Below are 17080 nucleotides of genomic sequence, written 5' to 3'. Positions count from 1 at the left end.
CCCCTCTCCGCTGTAGCGTCAGCCAAGGCTGCGGACGGTATTGAGGGTCCGGGGGCGAGAGGAATAGGGACCCTCGCTCTATCTCTCTTATTCCGACCTCTCCCCCCCCCCCGCACCTCTCACTCCGGGTCCCGTGCCAGGTTCTGCAGGATGGAAGGTGATGCGAGGAGGGGCGTGTTTGGTGCAGGTGGCTTGATGGACAGCCAGCAGCCTCGGTTCCCTCCTGGTGCCCAGGCAAGCTGTCCGCGGCGGCTTCCTCCGGGCATCCTGAGCCTTGCCGTTGAGCTTCGGTTGGCATGAGCGAGAGAGGGGGAAGCGTGGCCTCCCCTGCCCGCAGTTAATGGGGGATTCACACATACACAAACACACACACACACCCCTGCATCGGGATCGCCTTCAGTAACTGGCCCTGGCCGCGGTAGTTTCTCCGGAGTAATTCAGTGTGGGGTAGAAATAATCCCATAGGTGGTATGCAGTATTCTCTTCCTAGAGATGCTGTGGCTGAGGGGTCCATAGGGGATATACATTCCTAATGCTAATAATTGTAATCATCAACTTGAATTAAGCAGAGGCCATTGTGGGTCAACCCCTCCGTGACCTGATTAACTCTACCCACTCTGGTCTGACACACAGAAGCTGAACCAACAGAGGCAGTGACATCTGTGTATCTAGCTGGCATGGTGATTGACAGCCAGGAAGCCCCTGGTTCAAATGTCGCCTTGGCTAGGAATGCACTCTGCTGCTTTATGATGGCTGTGGCCTCCCCCTTGCCAATTCATAAAGGGGGCAGTTAGTATTCTAGCCCGCCTTACAAGGCTGGCATAAAGGTATCCCAGTTAAGATACATCCGGACATTTAGCCACAGTTGGGTATGATTAAACCCTTCTCCCCCAGCTACATGCATGCTGCGAAATGAGGCCTAAGAGCACAAAAACTGCATTTGCTTAAGCCACTTTACCCTTTTCTCCTCTCAGTTGTACATTCTAAGTGTGGGTTACCAGCTGACCAGAAGGGGGGAAAGATCCTTAACTGTGCCTTGTAATCTGCAGTGATCAGCAGCTTGAAGTGCTTCAAGACCATGGAAACGAGCATTTTCACACCAGAGTGCTGTTTAAAGGCACAAGGACTGGGCAAATAAAGAGAATAAAAACTGGCAACCCTAATTGTAAGCTTTGTGGGGCAGGGGCTTGGCTTTTTCCTGATCATCCTGCTGACTGATGTAATTGTAGTTGTGAATAATAATAACAATAATTTAATGTACAGCAATATACTGTAGGCTATCATGTGAACATAATTGTCTCCATCCTGCACCTTTTGCTGGCAAAGGGAAAAGGTTATCAGGAGTTGCTAGCAGCAATGGCTATATGCTAAGGACCTGCAGCATCAGGCCGGAGGCCTTTCTAGTCTAGCATCATGTTCTCATAGCGGCCAACCAGATTCCCAGAAGGGCAGCCCACAAGCAGGACCAAACCACAGCAGTGCTTTCTCCCCATTTGTGATTCCCAACAACTGGCAATCAGAGGCACACTGCCTCCTACAGTGAAGGCAGAAAATGGGTCAGGGGTGAACCTTGCGAATATGCTGTCCTATGCAAGGCTAACATATGATGCCCTCCCCACAGCCCTCACGGTGCTGGTTTAAGCCTGGTAAACAAGTGCTGGACTTTGGGAAGGAGGTGTGGGGCTCTGGCAGAGTTCTAGAGCCCCACACCTCCTTCCCAAAGTCCGCTAAGTGCTTGCCCAGCTTTGGGAAGAAGGGAGGAGAACGCTAGGACCCTGCCAGAGCCCTCATGCTTCCTTCCCTAAGCCAGGCAAGTGCTCACTGGGCTTTGAGAAGGCGCCCACCTTGGCTGAGCACTCAGTGCGAGCAAATCGGTGGCACTGTCCTAAAACCACCTCTGAACTGCTGCAGACCCTCAAACATTTCTCTGATGAAAATAGGGACATCCTACTTAATAACAACAACAACATTTGCACCCCAGCCACTCTGGGTGGCTTCCGACATATATAAAAACCTCCCTATGCAGGGCAGCTTTCAGATGTCTTCTAAAGGTTATAGAGTTACTTATCTCCTTGGCTCAGGGGGTCGCATAACTCCACACCCTCCAACATTTCTCTGACGACAATATGGACATCCTAAGGAAAAGCAGGACATTCCTGGATCAACTCAGAAACTGGGATGGCTTCTGTAAATCTGGGACTGTCCCTGGAAAATAGGGACACTTGGGGGGGGCATCTGCTGCTGTTGCACTCAGGTTGTGCTTGGGGGCTTCCCATTGGGCCATTTGGTTGCCACTGTGAGATCAGGATGCTGGGCTAGATGGGCCTTTGGCCTGACCCAGCTAGATTCTTCTTACGTTCTCTGATGAGCCAGTGCAGTTCTGTTTAGGGCCTGCGTTCAGCCATGAGCTTCTCACCTGAGTCCTTGCCCTGAAGGTGAAAGGGAAACAGAGAGAAGCAAAAGAGGAGAAAGGTTTCTGCAGTCACCTGGCTTGCTTGCAAATCTCCAGTGCAGACCACCTTGCAAGCAGGGGGTGGCTATTAGCAAGCTTGGTTTTCTCGTTAAGTGACTCAGCATTTGCTCTGGGGTTGCCGGCTGTCTTTCCCTTTGTATGATGGGGTGAGAACAAGCACACTTTTTGAGTGGCGGGGGTTGGTGGGGAGATAAAAGGTTGGTTTGGAATCTGAGAGCGCAAGGCAAATGGGTTTGATCGGGGGACCAGCTGTCCTGCCCTGAGATCAGATGTCAGGGTACCTGAGCCAAGGAAAGCAAATCGGAAGAAGGAAGAATGGGATACCGTCTCTCTGTTCCTCCTCTCGCTCTGTTTCACCTTGCTGGATCTGAGTGACAGCGTGTCATTCACAGGCACGGGGTGCGTCTCATGTCTGGGTCGTCCTGTGTTTGATACAGGCAAAGGCCACAAGACTGCACATTTGCCGTCGGCTGATTCTGCCCAATGGGTTTTGTGTGGGTGGGTGTCATTAGGGAGAGGCAGCAAATTCCCTCGGTCGGCTCTTGTGAACAGATGGAAACCGAGCAGCGGAAAGAGTTTGATGTGTGTGCTGTGAAATGCAGGCCTGCGCTGGGTGTTTCGATGTGGCCTTGCACGGAGGCAATATTTCATCCGGAGGTGCCGATAGCTGCAGAGGAATGAAATCCAGGTGCAAGCGCATTGGGAGAAGTGCACCATTGTGAGCTGGCTTGACCATTCTGCTCAAAATGCTGTGGGTTGTAAAATTGCCGGTAAATAGTAAATGGTTCTGGTCCAACTGAGGAACTGTGCTTCGAGCCTTCCCACTCTGCAGTTCTTTCGCTCCCTTAATTGGACTTTTTACGCACCCCCTAATTCAGATTGCTATTTTGGCAGCTGATGTTGAAATCCAAGTTGTTCCATTGCTTTAGAATAGTGTGAATGGGCTTGCTGTTTCCTTGTTATAAAGTGTGTGTATGTGCACACACACGCACGAGAGAGAGAGAGAGGGAGGGAGAGATAGAGAGAGAGAGGGAGAGATAGAGATAGAGAGAGAGACTGTTCTCTAATTGAAATTGAGAATATCAATAGCAGGAGTTGTACCTCTTCTTTGATCTTGCCATCAATGCCGTCGATTGAACCTATGAGTCCCTGACCCACCCCCAGTCCAGAGCTTCAGAGAAGCTGTGATGTCGCTTAACACTCAGCTGTGACCACCTTTACCTTGAGTGATTGGAATGCTCTGTGAGCATTCTGTGATATCAGAGCAGCACAGACAAGCAGCAGCAAAGCCCCAGAGCCTGAGCCTCAGAGCTTGCTTGGAAGGCCTACTTGGACACGGCATGATATAATCCTTCATTTAAAGCATTTGTATTCCGTCATGCCCCACGTTGGCTGAAAGATTCCTGCACTGCAGGGGGTTGGACTCGATGACCCTCGTGAGCCTTTGCAGCTCTACAATTCTAGGATCCACGCCCAAGGCAGTATGTTCCAAAAGCATTAAAATCTACCCACCCTCCTTGCCTAGGACAGTATGTGGAGGCTGGTTGTCAAATTACCACTTATGCAGAGTCTCTTTTACTCTGGATGGGCTGTGCAGGAAAGTAAAATAGGCAGATGGGGTGTCTGGTTTTGCACCTTGCTTTTCAAATATCTGTAGATGCCTCCCACTGCTTCACTTTGATTTTGCTGGGGGAGAGCTGGAGCTCAGGGCCAAAGCATTGGTTTTGCCTGCAGAAGGTCAAATACTTCTGCACACAGAAGGCCACAAGTTTCTCTCTAGCATCATTTATTTAAGGACCATAACACGGTCCCCGGTTCAATTCGCTGCGTCTCTAGATTGGGCTAGGGATGTCCCCTGCCTGAAACCACTGCTGCCAGTCAGTGTAGGCAGGACTGCTTGTGGTTTGACTCAGTATATGACTGTTTCCTGTGCTCTTGTCTCTCATTTCAGCGATCCCATTTCAGGTAGCAGGACAGGAGACGACCCCCCGCCCTGCCCCACCTTAAGCCTGCACACTGCAACACAGTGTGGATGCCCTGGACAGCAATCTGCCCCACATCTGCTCTGCCTTCCCCCCAGAACATTGAGCAAAACAAGACAGGCAATGTGCCTTCGGTGCTCTGCTAGTTTCCCCACCCATGAATGCAGCAGCCAATGAAAGTTGTAGGAGGGTGGAGAAATGCACAGTAAAAGGACATTGTGCCTTTTGTTTTATTCACTGTTGCAGGGGAGGGAGGAGGTGAAGTTTGGAGCTGCTGGATTTGGTGGGGCTCAGCTATGGCCAAAGGGTCTTGGAGAAGTGCTGTCAGCTGTGGTGGGGACTGCTGGGTTCACCTTTTACAAGGCACCTTCAGGTGCTTAGATGTACCCCTGGCATGCAAAGTGTGGCACAGAATGGATTCAGGATTGGAGGATGATATGGGGTGGCAGTCAGTGCCAGTCCTCCTCAGAGTAGATCCACTGACGTTAATGGGCATTATTAAGTCTACCTTCCGACATTGAGGATTTTCGCATTTGTTTTTTTACTGCTTATAATGCTGACTCTTCCTTGCTGTGTTATGAAGTGGTGACTTCTTGATTGACAACTCCTGGATTGATCTGACAGCCAATCCCTCTTCCCAGGGAACTCTGGGGAATTGTAGCTCCGTGGGAAGAACAGAGGTCTCCTAACAGTTCTCAACGCCCTTAACAAACTACAGAATTCTTTAGTGGGAGCCATGATAGTAGCTTTCCTATCTAAATGCGCTGAAGTTAATGATGTAATTAATTACATTGGTGGATAGTGGTGACAAATAATGTAGGTTTTAGCAGAACTCAAACTGTGGCAGAATGGAAACAGTGCTGATTGCAATGAAAGCCCCAGCTGAACTAACATTTTAAAGCAGTGTCATACCACTTTAACGGTCATGGCTTGTCCCAAAGAATCCTGGGAACTGTAGTTTGTTTAGGGTGCTGAGTATTTTTAAAGGAGATTGTTATTCTCTTCCCAGAGCTACAATTCCTAGAATAGTTTAACAATCAATCCCACTTCCCAGGGAACCCTGGGAACTGTAGCCCTGTGAGCGGAATTGGGGTCTCCTAAGAACTCTCAGCATCCTAAACAAACTACAGTTCCCAGGATTCTTTGGGGGAGACCGATTGGGAAATTTGGAAGGATACAGCTTTACATGGATAGTGCAGATGGGTGTGCCTAAGACAGGCATAGGCAAACTTGGCCCTCCAGGTGTTTTGGGACTATAACTCCCATCATCTCTAGCTAACAGGACCAGTGGTCAGGGATGATGGGAGTTGTAGTCCCAAAACATCTGGAGGGCCAAGTTTGCCTATGCCTGGTTTAAAGCATCCTTTTTCCAGCTGTTTTTGTGGACCCCTTGAAAACTGTGAGGGGGGCTTTTCAGACCTAAACATTCCTCCCCTCCCCCCAGCTGTATCAAAACCACCACCATATTATGAAAGCCACAAACCCAGAATTAGGCCACTGACAAAAAGCAGCTGAAACTGGAAGGTTTCTAGAGAAAAAAGAGTAGGCTGAACCAGCGCCATATTGTCATTATTACAACTGATTTATTAATCTCCTTCTAAACTGCTGTTTCAGTGTGATTTGCACGTAAGATAATTAAAAGCAGATAAAACCACAAAAGCCACAAGTAGAAGACTAAAATCCTAAAAGTGGACCTTCATGGAAAAGACCCATTTATCTGCTGGGAAAGCCTTTCAGAACAAAAATGTCTTCAACCGTTTCGAGAAAGTGCAGTAGTGGGCACCTGTCAAATCTCAACATGACTGCTATTCCACAGAACGGAGTCAGTCACACTAAAAGCCCTGCTCTTCTGTGTTAATGTGGAGAGGGCTTCCGAGATCTTTCGAATTTGCAGGAGAAACTCTCCCACAGACGGCGGCAGGCGGTGGATAAGGGATAAGGCGGTTTCTCAAGTTACCTGGTCCTGAGGTGTATGGGTACTTAATATGTTAGTACCAATACCAACAGTATTATGAAAATTGTTGGTCCCAGACCAAACAACTTCAATAGCCATTATCAGAAGAAGGGAAAAGATTCCAGTGAGGCCCAAGTAAACATATTTTCAGTTGTTCTACAGCCTTTCTTTAGATCACCTGAATGGAGCTCATAGGCCACCAGTGGTCAATAGACCACACTTCTGTTACTAGGTCAGGGTTTGTAGACCTTTTTAATCAGCCCAGAAACCAAATTAAGGTTGTTGTTGTTTTTGGTTGATCCAGGAGGAGAGACCAACTATAAACTCCTTGTGTTTTATTATTCTTGGATATCCATATAATACATGGCACATTCATCCTAACACTAGCAAAGCAGCATTGTATGGCAAATGGTATACTGTGGTACCTCGGGTTACATACACTTCAGGTTACAGACTCCACTAACCCAGAAATATTACCTCGGGTTAAGAACTTTGCTTCAGGATGAGAACAGAAATCGTGCAGTGGCAGTGCAGCGGCAGCAGGAGGCCCCATTAGCTAAAGTGGTGCTTCAGGTTAAGAACAGTTTCAGGTTAAGAACGGACCTCCAGAATGAATTAAGTTCTTAACCCAAGGTACCACTGTAAATTTATTTTACCAATCCTGAAACATGTTGCTTGGTCATGTGCATCCACAGGAATTTTTCTTATGTGTATGTGCATGCGCGTGCAAAGTAGATACTCCAAACAAACAAACAAACAAACAAACAAACTTAACTGAAAGCTGGGAACGGACAGGCTTCTTGCAAAACAAATGAGGAGAACAGTGCCTGAAATGTTGTGCCTCATATCTGAAGTTCCACAAACACTAGAAACATAACTATCTCTCTCTCTCTCTTTTATTGAAAGCTGGGAATCTGGGCATTAGGGTTCATCTGGGGCACGGGGAGCGGTTGCCTTGCTGACCCTGTGGGCAGCCATGTAGTTGGTTGGTCAGACCAGTGAATGGGCCCAAAATGTATCCACAGCTGGGTGTGGACACCAGGGATGTGGTCCAGGTGATGGTGAGTCCAAGGAGTGACTGTTCTCAGAGTTCTCAGGGAAGTAGGGTTGATTCTTCAACTGCTCTGGGAATGGTAGCTCTGCGAGGGAAATAGGGGAACCCCCTCTAAGGGGGGGGGGCTGTCAAGGATTCTTAAACTGTGATTCCTCCATTGCAGCAGGTTGGACCAGATGATCCATAGAGGGCCTTCCATCTCTACAATTCTATTATTCTATATCTCTCAGCACCCTTAAACTATAGTTTCCTGATTTTGGGCAGGATGGTGGTGGCAGCCATGACTGTTAAATTGGTATCTCGGTGCTTAAAACGTATTCTGCAGATGCCACCTCTATGAGATCTTACCTGACGCAGACCGAAGGGTATCTAATTATGAAACGGGACGACGTAAGGCATAGGTGATGTAATTTCCAGGGATTATTCTAAATGGGTTTACAAAAAGCATAGTGAAAAATGTAATCCCACTTACTGGGAAAAGAAAGCCATTATAAAATACACTGCACTGAATGGATGGTATTTGATGCCTACCAGGTTAAAAATAATTTATAATCTTCATCATGATATATGTCAGGAACCCAGGAACGGACGTAGTGAATACATTCTAGAACTGCACCCAACTAAGGCCTTTTTGACAAGAGATTATAAATATAAGTGGCATGGTTGGGTGTAATGTAGTTTTGTAATATAGTTTTAAATCAAAAAGAAATGCTCCTTTGTTGTTTCCAAAGAATTGTTAATAAGGGGGAATTAGAGCTTGCTATGGCATTATTAATAGCTGTGGGTAATTTGAAAATCTCCCAATGGGCCAAATGCAATGAATGGTGTACCAAAAATCCAAAATAAAGGCTGTAAAATAAAGGCTGGCAATAAATATATTGAGAGGTGCAGTTACTTTATAAACTACAGTGGTACCTCAGGTTAAGTACTTAATTCGTTCCAGAGGTCCGTTCTTAACCTGAAACTGTTCTTAACCTGAAGCACCACTTTAGCTAATGGGGCCTCCTGCTGCTGCCGCGCCGCCAGAGCACGATTTCTGTTCTCATCCTGAAGCAAAGTTCTTAACCCGAGGTAATATTTCTGGGTTAGTGGAGTCTGTACCCTGAAGCATATGTAACCTGAAGCGTATGTAACCTGAGGTACCCCTGTACTGGAACTCAAAAAGTTTCATGTTAGTATTCCACCATAGGTTTTGTTACCTTTAGAACCATACATTTAAGTCAATTTGAGATGATTTGAAGGGTCTTTTCTTTTCTTTGCCAAAGGCTGATATTAGTTGCTGATTTACAGATGTTTCCTTTGTTATTTAGAATAATATTTAATAATGTGGAAATAAAGGGAAATATTGAATCATTGCCATCCATGTATCTAATGGGGATATTTTCCTTCTTTGAAACAACTTCAGTAAACAGGTGCTATGTGCTTTAATCGGGTTTTTGGCTTATTGTTGATTATAATTATTTTTGAATATTTTAAATCATTTTTTATTGTTTTTACTGATAATTTCGTTGTTTTTCTCCCTCTTTGTAAGCTGCTTAGGGTTTGTTTGTTTACAATCAAGCAGCATATAAATTTTATGAAATAAAATAAATAAATACAGGGGGTGGATTTAACCCTGAATACCCCTATCATGGTGCATATCAGAGCACTGACATGGTGTTCAACTAAGTTTTACTGAGAGCAGCAAAACCTTCTGGAACAATAAGAAACCAAGAAGAAATGAATTTCATTAAGGAATGGGGAAAATTTGTGGAATATCTGAAAAAAAATTGTATACATTTAAGTTCATTAGCAGGATTAATGTAACAGGATTAGCAAGTAGTTGGTTCTCCAGAAGCAGCTTAGTCATGCTGGCCACATGACCCGGAAGCTGTATGCCAGCTCCCTCGGCCAATAAAGCAAGATGAGCGCCGCAACCCCAGAGTCGTCCACGACTGGACCTAATGGTCAGGGTCCCTTTAAGGGTAATGCTAAAGAAAAATCAGGGAGTAACTAAAAAAATGGAATAATGTGGGAAATGCAGTATTAAAAATTAACTTTATAAGGAAACCACAAAAGGGGTGGAGGGAAGTCAAAATATATATGTTTATCAGGAAGCTATTGGATTTGTATGTCTGTAAAAAATATTCCAAAATTGAAAAATAAAATTTATATATAAAAAAGAGCAGACATACTGAACTTAATAGAGTTAACGTAGTCAGGTTCATTCATTTCAGTGGATCTACTCTAAGTAAAATTGAGCTTACACCCCCTTGGTTTTTAACTGTTGGGTCCTCAGGACCCACTGCCAGAATGAGGCCTGATTCAAGAGCAGCACCATCACCATGCAAACATATGGCAAAAAAATAAGTAAAATGTGCCCCCCAAAAGCATGTTAAAGGCAGATCCCAGGTGTGAAAATGTAGATAGCACTACTATGAAATTAAGAGATGTAAGCTAGCCATTCCCATTGATTTCAGTTTCAGTTACCGTATTCACCCGAGTAAAGCACAGGTGAATGAATGGCTTTCAGGGCATGTCCTTTCCTGGACGTAACCAAAAATAGCTAGACAAGACAAGGGCATGGGAAGCATCTGAGAGACAACTGTAGGAGTAGTTCGGTAACAGCGGAGGGAGAGGCTGGATGTGGCTGCAAAGGTTTCCTGAATGAAGACATTATCATTATCGCAGACCCTCCAAGTGTCCCTCTTTTCTGATTTGATCCTGGATTGTCCCACTTTTCCTAGGTAAGGTGAAGGTAAAGGGACCCTTGACCATTAGGTCCAGTCGTGACCGACTCTGGGGTTGTGGCGCTCATCTTGCTTTATTGGCCAAGGGAGCCGGCGTTTGTCCGCAGACAGCTTCCGGGTCATGTGGCCAGCATGACTAAGCCACTTCTGGTGAACCAGAGCAGCACACGGAAATGCCGTTTACCTTCCCGCTGGAGCGGTACCTATTTATCTGCTTGCACTTTGACGTGCTTTCGAACTGCTAGGTTAGCAGGAGCAGGGACCGAACAACGGGAGCTCACCCCATTAAGGGGATTCGAACTGCCAACCTTCTGATCGGCAAGTCCTAGGCTCGGTGGTTTAACCCACAACGCCACCCACGTCCCTAAAGATGTCCCTAATTTCATCGGTGAAAGATTGGTGGGTATGGAGTTATGCGACCCCTGAGTCAAGGAGATAAGTAACTATACAACTTTTAGAAGACATCTGAAGGCAGCCCTGTTTAGGGAAGGTTTTTAAAAAATGTTTTATAAGCTGCCCAGAGTGGCTGGGGCAACCCAGTCAGATGGATTGGGTATAAATAATAAAACCATTGTTGTTGTCATTGTTGTTGAATAGGGTGTCCCTATTTTCATTGGAGAAATGTTGGAGGGTAAATTCAATTATGAATCACTTCTCATGATGCGTATCAAACTGATTTACAATATAATGACACGTATGCATGCATGTGTGTATGTGTGTGTAGAATTAGAAAAACAACAGCTATAAATGTTGAAACACTTCAAACAACAACACGTACATAAAGTCAGGTCAGAACCAGGACACACATCAACTGGGATAAATATTTTAGAAGGCTTGTTGAAAGGGGAATGTGTTTAGCAGGTACCAGAAAGCCTGCAAAGAAGGCGCCTTTGGGATATGCAGTGGGAGGGAGTTCCAAAGGGCAAGTGCCACCACACTAAATGCAGCTTGCCAAAGGGATGTCCTTTCTTTATGCTGTCTTGGAACATATGAGAGCATTCAGTCCATGGTGAGCAGCCAGTTGCACGTCGCAACAGGCTGGTGGGGTGATGTAAATGCAGAGTGCTTTAAGAGCTAGCCAGACTTTATCATGCCACTGCTGCTACTTGACACCACCCTCTTCCCTTCTGCAAAACCTATTATTAGGATTATACTGAGCCAGCCAAAACAAGCCCTAGGTGGGGCTCGGGACAACCAGCAAGTATACCTAAGGAATTTATCAGTGAGACCAACTTTGCTGACTCCTTTGTGGGATTTCTTTCAAGCTCATGTTTATGCTACCCACAATGCTGTTACAGAAGAAAAGCACTAAGATGTTTAAAGCCATACGTTTCTCTTTTATCCCAAAGGCCAGCTTCAGTTTTGTGCTGCTTAAGTAGCATTTTTTTTTATTGTTTGCTGTTTATAAATCACTTTTAGAAATGTTTTACAATGCCAGTTTTAACCGTCCTTGAAACAGGTCAGTTGCAATTTATCACATAACCCACAGAAACATTTTTAGGTTGCCAGGAAGCCAACAGTTACGCCCTTCCCCATTTTTCATTTCTGCAGATTTAGCTTAAATGTTTTAAAAATGGGTGTCCTGTGGCCGATCATCTGTTGCTGGAGCCTTCTGCCCGAGCCACTGAATGAGTTGCTGGGATGTTATGGAATAGTTGCAGGCATTCTGACTGCTTGCTGGAGAAAGTGTCAGCGCTGGATTGCATCAGAACAGCCTCTCTAGTTGGCTGGGCATTTCTGACAGTAACACAGACCTATTTGATTCCAGCATTCGTATGCTACTAAGGCAATGTGATTCAGCCACGGAGAAATCATTTTCAAGTGGCTATCAATCTGCGTTGGTATGTTGTCATTTGGTCCATCACCAAAGCAACAAGGCCCTTACAGAAAGTCTACAAAGTCCATTATCTAAGCCAGGGATGAGGAATCTGTGGCCTGCTAGATGTTGCTAGATTACAGTCCCCATCATCTGATTGGCCAGCAACATCTGGAGGGCCACAGGTTCCTCATCCCTCATTGAATGACTAGTAGTTTTTCTTGGTGCATTGTGGTTAGAACAGTGGTTCTAAAATTATAGTCTGGGGAACCTTGACATTGCTTTTGTAGCTCATCAGGATCCTAGGAGTGGACTGGTTTTTCAGAAAGGCACCAGCCACCATACCTTGCAGTGTGTAGCCACAAAGAAAAACTCAAACTGTGTCCTGGGATGACAAAACCACATAGGTCTGCCCTATGTGAACATGTTCTTTTGTGCAACTAAGAATGTACCCCAGTATCCTATGCAATGTGCAAAGGATTTCATGGGAGGGGATACATAGAAAGCTGTCTTATTTTAGGTCTATTGATTTGCCTGTCTGGTTCAGTAGTGTCTCCTCTGACTGCGAGTGACTTCCATTGGAAGCCTTCTCCGTGATTTTGCCCAATCCTCTATGAAAGCCATTCAATCTGGTGGCCATCACTAACTCCCATTAGAGTGAGTTCCACGCAACTGTTGCATGAAGAGGTCCTTTCTTTTGGCTGTCCTGGATATCTCAACATTCAGCTGGATATCCACGAGTTCTAGTCTTCTGAGAGAGGGAGAAAAACCTTTTTCTATACCCAATTTCTCCCACATCATACCCTTCAGCATTTCTCTGATGAAAATAAGGACATCCTAAGCAAAGACAGGACATTCTGGGCAGCGGTGTAGCTAGCCACTTGGGTGCCTGGGGCTGCACGCGTGCACTGCAGCCAGGGGCAGAGCGAGCCACCCATGGGGGCGGGGCAAGCCAAGGCAGGGCGCATTGCATGGAGCCTCTCTGCAGCCTCCCCTTCAGCTGTAGGGCGGCTGAGGCGGTGGACAGACACAAGCCCGAGCTGCTCGAAAAAGCAGTGCAGAGCTTGCAGGCAGTCCGCCTGCTACCTCCCCTTCAGGAGAGACGCTTAGGCATGCTGCAGGCCCTGCAGTGGATTAGGCAGATTCATGGCAGAGAGGGCTGTCAAAGGCTACGTTTCCAAGCGCAATTCAAAGTGTTGGTGTTGACCTTTAAAGCCCTAAACGGCCTTGGTCCAGTATACCTGAAGGAGCATCTCCATCCCCATCGTTCAGCCTGGACACTGAGGTCCAGCGCCGAGGGCCTTCTGGCAGTTCCCTCACTGCAAGAAGTAAGGTTACAGGGAACCAGGCAGAGGCCCTTCTCGGTAGTGGCACCCGCCTTGTGGAACGCCCTACCATCAGATGTCAAGGAGATAAACAACTACCTGACATTTAGAAGACATCTGAAGGGAGGCCTGTTCAGGGAAGTTTTTAATGTGTGACATTTTAATGTATTTTTAATCTTTGTTGGAAGCCGCCCAGAGTGGCTAGGAAACCCAGCCAGATGGGCGGGGTACAAATAAATTATTATTATTATTATTATTATTATTATTATTATTATTATTATTACTACTACTACTACTACTACTACTGCTACTACTCATAAAGGCTGTGCTCTGCCTGCAAAGTTGGAGGCAGCAATGCTTCTGGTTCCTGAAAATCGCTCGAGGGGAGGGTGCTCCTGCAGTGGTGTAGAAAGGGGCGTTCGGTGGGTACGGGAGTTATTTTTTCAAAAACACACATCTTTGCCATTTAGTCACTCCCCTCAGTGATGACACCGAGGGCGGCCCGCACCCACAGCACCCCCCTTCTACGCCACTGATTCTGGGATCAAAACAGAAACCGAGACAGCTCCTGTAAAGCCGGGACTGTCCCTGGAAAACAGGGACACTTGGAGAGTCTGCATGCGTAGTTTAATAAACTTTGATCATGTCCCCTCTTACTTGCCTTTTCTCTAAACCAGAGTCCCAAATGCTGCCGCCTTTCTTCATAGCTGGGTGGCTCAACTCCTTGATCCGTCTGGTTGTCCTTTTCTTCCAGAGTTGTCTACACTGGCTGGCAGCTGCTCTCTGAATATTCCAAGTGGAGCCTTTTCCCGCTTGCCTGGAGATACCAGGGACCAAACCTGACTGCTTTGGCATTCGCAGCACGTTTCCTTAGCAGATATAACTATTAATTTATTCATTAGGATAACTTATAGCCAGCCTTTCCAGAAAACACAATAGTGCTCAGCGTGGATAACAGCTCCAACGCCCCCCTCCAACCCCCCCCCCAAAAAAACCCCCAGTAGAACAACAATTAAAGCAATTAAAAAGCAAAAAAAGCAAAGCAGAAGCAAGACAGACGATTAAATCATCAGAGCTGGCTCAAAATATAAATAAAAATGCAAGCATGTGGGAAAATGGGCCATTTGGAAACGGTTGTGGGTAGAATAATTCTGCCTTGCCTTGCAAGCTTTGGAAGAGGAGAGGTGTCCGGCTGGGAGAGAAGGGACGTTCCTCTTCTCACCAGTCTATTTGCCATCCTTGGGACCCCCTGAGATACTCACCAAAACCACCTGTAGCCTGGAACTGGATGGGTGCAGCACAGCTGATTGGGGTCTGAAAGGGACACAGCAGCAAGAAGCCTGAGAAAGCTCCACACACACACGCCTGGGCGCAAGCCTAGCGGGAGAGACTAAGGTGATGTCCATTTGTTTCAGAAACTCTTCTAGTCATGAGATTTTGGGGGTGATCTGTGAGATTGTTTGGCCCCAGGGAGAGAGCCAGGGGGGAATTGTGGCTGAGAGCCAGGAGGCTGAGCGACATTGAGTGGGAAAGCATGTCAGAGGAAGGAATTTATATCAATATTCATTAGCAATTCGTATTACGGTATTACTAATTCCCGTAATAACTAATGTGTGCTGTATGCAGGTTAAATTTCTTTCTAGATTATTTATTTGTTTCATGATATGTATATACTGCTTGATTATTATGTGTTTTTTTTTAAAAAAACACACACTCTCAAAGTGGTTTACAAAAAGAAAACAATGAAACTATCAGATTTGTGTGTGTGTGTATGTGTGTGTGTGTATTCTCTTTCTCATCTTTTCTCTCATTTCTCTCTCTTAATTATTTTTTATTAGATATTTTCTTGTGTCACAAAACAAACAATTAAACAAGTAAAAGCACATATAGCCTCTCCTTTTTCTATTCATCGAGTAGTTTTCGCAGCTCGCTTATGTTCGGTGTGAGACACTATTGTCATAGACATCATGCAGTTGGAGGGGTAAGAGAGGGGAGGGAGGCAGAGAGACGAGGGGGGCAATGTTCTGTCCTTCTATTGCATAGTGTTTGTGTAGGATTTTGTGTTGGCATCACGTAGGTAGGTCCTTTATTTATATATTAATTTTTATTGGCAATCTGTGGCACCTGCCACAGTGCTGGTGATGTATAAACAGCCTTTATTTAATTTATTCAGAGCATGTGTCCACATCCCTGTGCTTCCCCCCTCCCCCCCTCCAAAATAAAATATCCCTGGTAATGTTTTCCAGAACATTCGCCAAGATGGCACAGCAAAGGGGGCTCTTCTGTAGCCTCACAAGGACTCTCAACTTCCATTTGGCACGTATGAAGGGCTTTGGCTGTGCCGCCTGCACCTCCCTGTGTCCACATCCAGCTTCCACTTTGCATAGCTTTTATGTAAATGCAAACCCACGCTGCTTGTTCAGAGGCGGCTGCATGCACCCTGCTATTTTCACGTTCTCGTAATGTTCTGTTTATGTTCTTGTTTGGATCCTGCCTAATTATCCCATAAGCACTTCGAAAATAGAAATTAGGGTGGACTGAAATGGCACCGGCAAAGGCCCCACTCAGCTTGGGAGTTTCACCCTGTCGGGTTTAGTCCGAGCTCGATTCCCTTCATGGTGGTCAGCTTCCCAGCAGACTTGTCAATATAGTGGTACCTCAGGTTACATACGCTTCAGGTTACATACACTTCAGGTTACAGACTCCGCTAACCCAGAAATTGTACCTCGGGTTAAGAACTTTGCTTCAGGATAAGAACAGAAATCGTGCTCCGGTGGCGCAGCAGCAGCAGGAGGCCCCATTAGCTAAAGTGGTGCTTCAGGTTAAGAACAGAGCTCCGGAACAAATTAAGTACTTAACCCGAGGTAGCACTGTACTGGCTTTCCCTGGTCACCTCTGGCAAGGAAGAAGGCCCTCCAGGTGATCAGGCCAGGAGGCCCGATAAAGCTTGGTTCATTTAGGCTTCGGCTGACTAAGACTGCACTGCTAACCCTTCTTACCTAGAAGCAACCCCCACAGAATTCTATTGGGTTTACTTCTGAGTAGGCATTGCACTGTAAATCAGTATATTGAGGGCAGGTAGGCGAGATACTTGGTGGGTTTGTAACTCTTCTGGCATTTATATATTTATGTAATTTATTATTTATTATTGCTTTTAGGCAATTATATATAATAGAATATATAATTTCTATTCTATTCTATATTGCTTCTTAGGTTACACCATGGGTAGGCAAACTAAGGCCCAGGGGCCAGATCTGGCCCAATCGCCTTCTAAATCCGGCCCGCGGACTGTCCAGGAATCAGCATGTTTTTACATGAGTAGAATGTGTGCTTTTATTTAAAATGCATCTCTGGGTTATTTGTGGGGCATAGGAGTTCGTTCATATTTTTCTTCCAAAATATAGTCCGGCCCCCCACAAGGTCTAAGGGACAGTGGACCAGCCCCCTGCTGAAAGAGTTTGCTGACCCCTGGATTACACAGCCAAACCCAGCGCTGTTTTTAAAATATATGGAAACCATACAGGATCAATATGATTTAGGCTGTTTTCCTTTTGTGTACTGCTTTGAAAGTAGGGCCTTAAGCAGCATTATGGAAATTAGAAGTTACATAAAGAAATGAGATGAATACAGGAAGAACAGTTGAGCTGAATGTCTTAAAATGTCTGGGTGACTCATCAGAATCCTCTTTCACCTGGTGCTGAAAAGGCAATGGGGACAGCACCAGTTGAACTTCTCTGGGCTGAGTAA

At 45.8% G+C, this 17080-nt stretch overlaps 1 protein-coding gene across 1 annotated transcript in view; it reads left to right on the top strand.

Moving 5' to 3' along the window:
* SLCO3A1 (solute carrier organic anion transporter family member 3A1) overlaps positions 1–17080 on the top strand; it is a 103000-nt gene that overhangs the window by 733 nt on the left and 85187 nt on the right. The window lies entirely within an intron of this gene.

This window comes from Podarcis filfolensis (genome assembly GCF_964270895.1).
Source record: "Podarcis filfolensis genome assembly, chromosome: 14".
Classification (NCBI taxonomy): Eukaryota; Metazoa; Chordata; class Lepidosauria; order Squamata; family Lacertidae; genus Podarcis; species Podarcis filfolensis.
The sequence above is the reverse complement of the archived record's forward strand: the minus strand, read 5'-3'. Positions and strand labels throughout refer to the sequence as shown.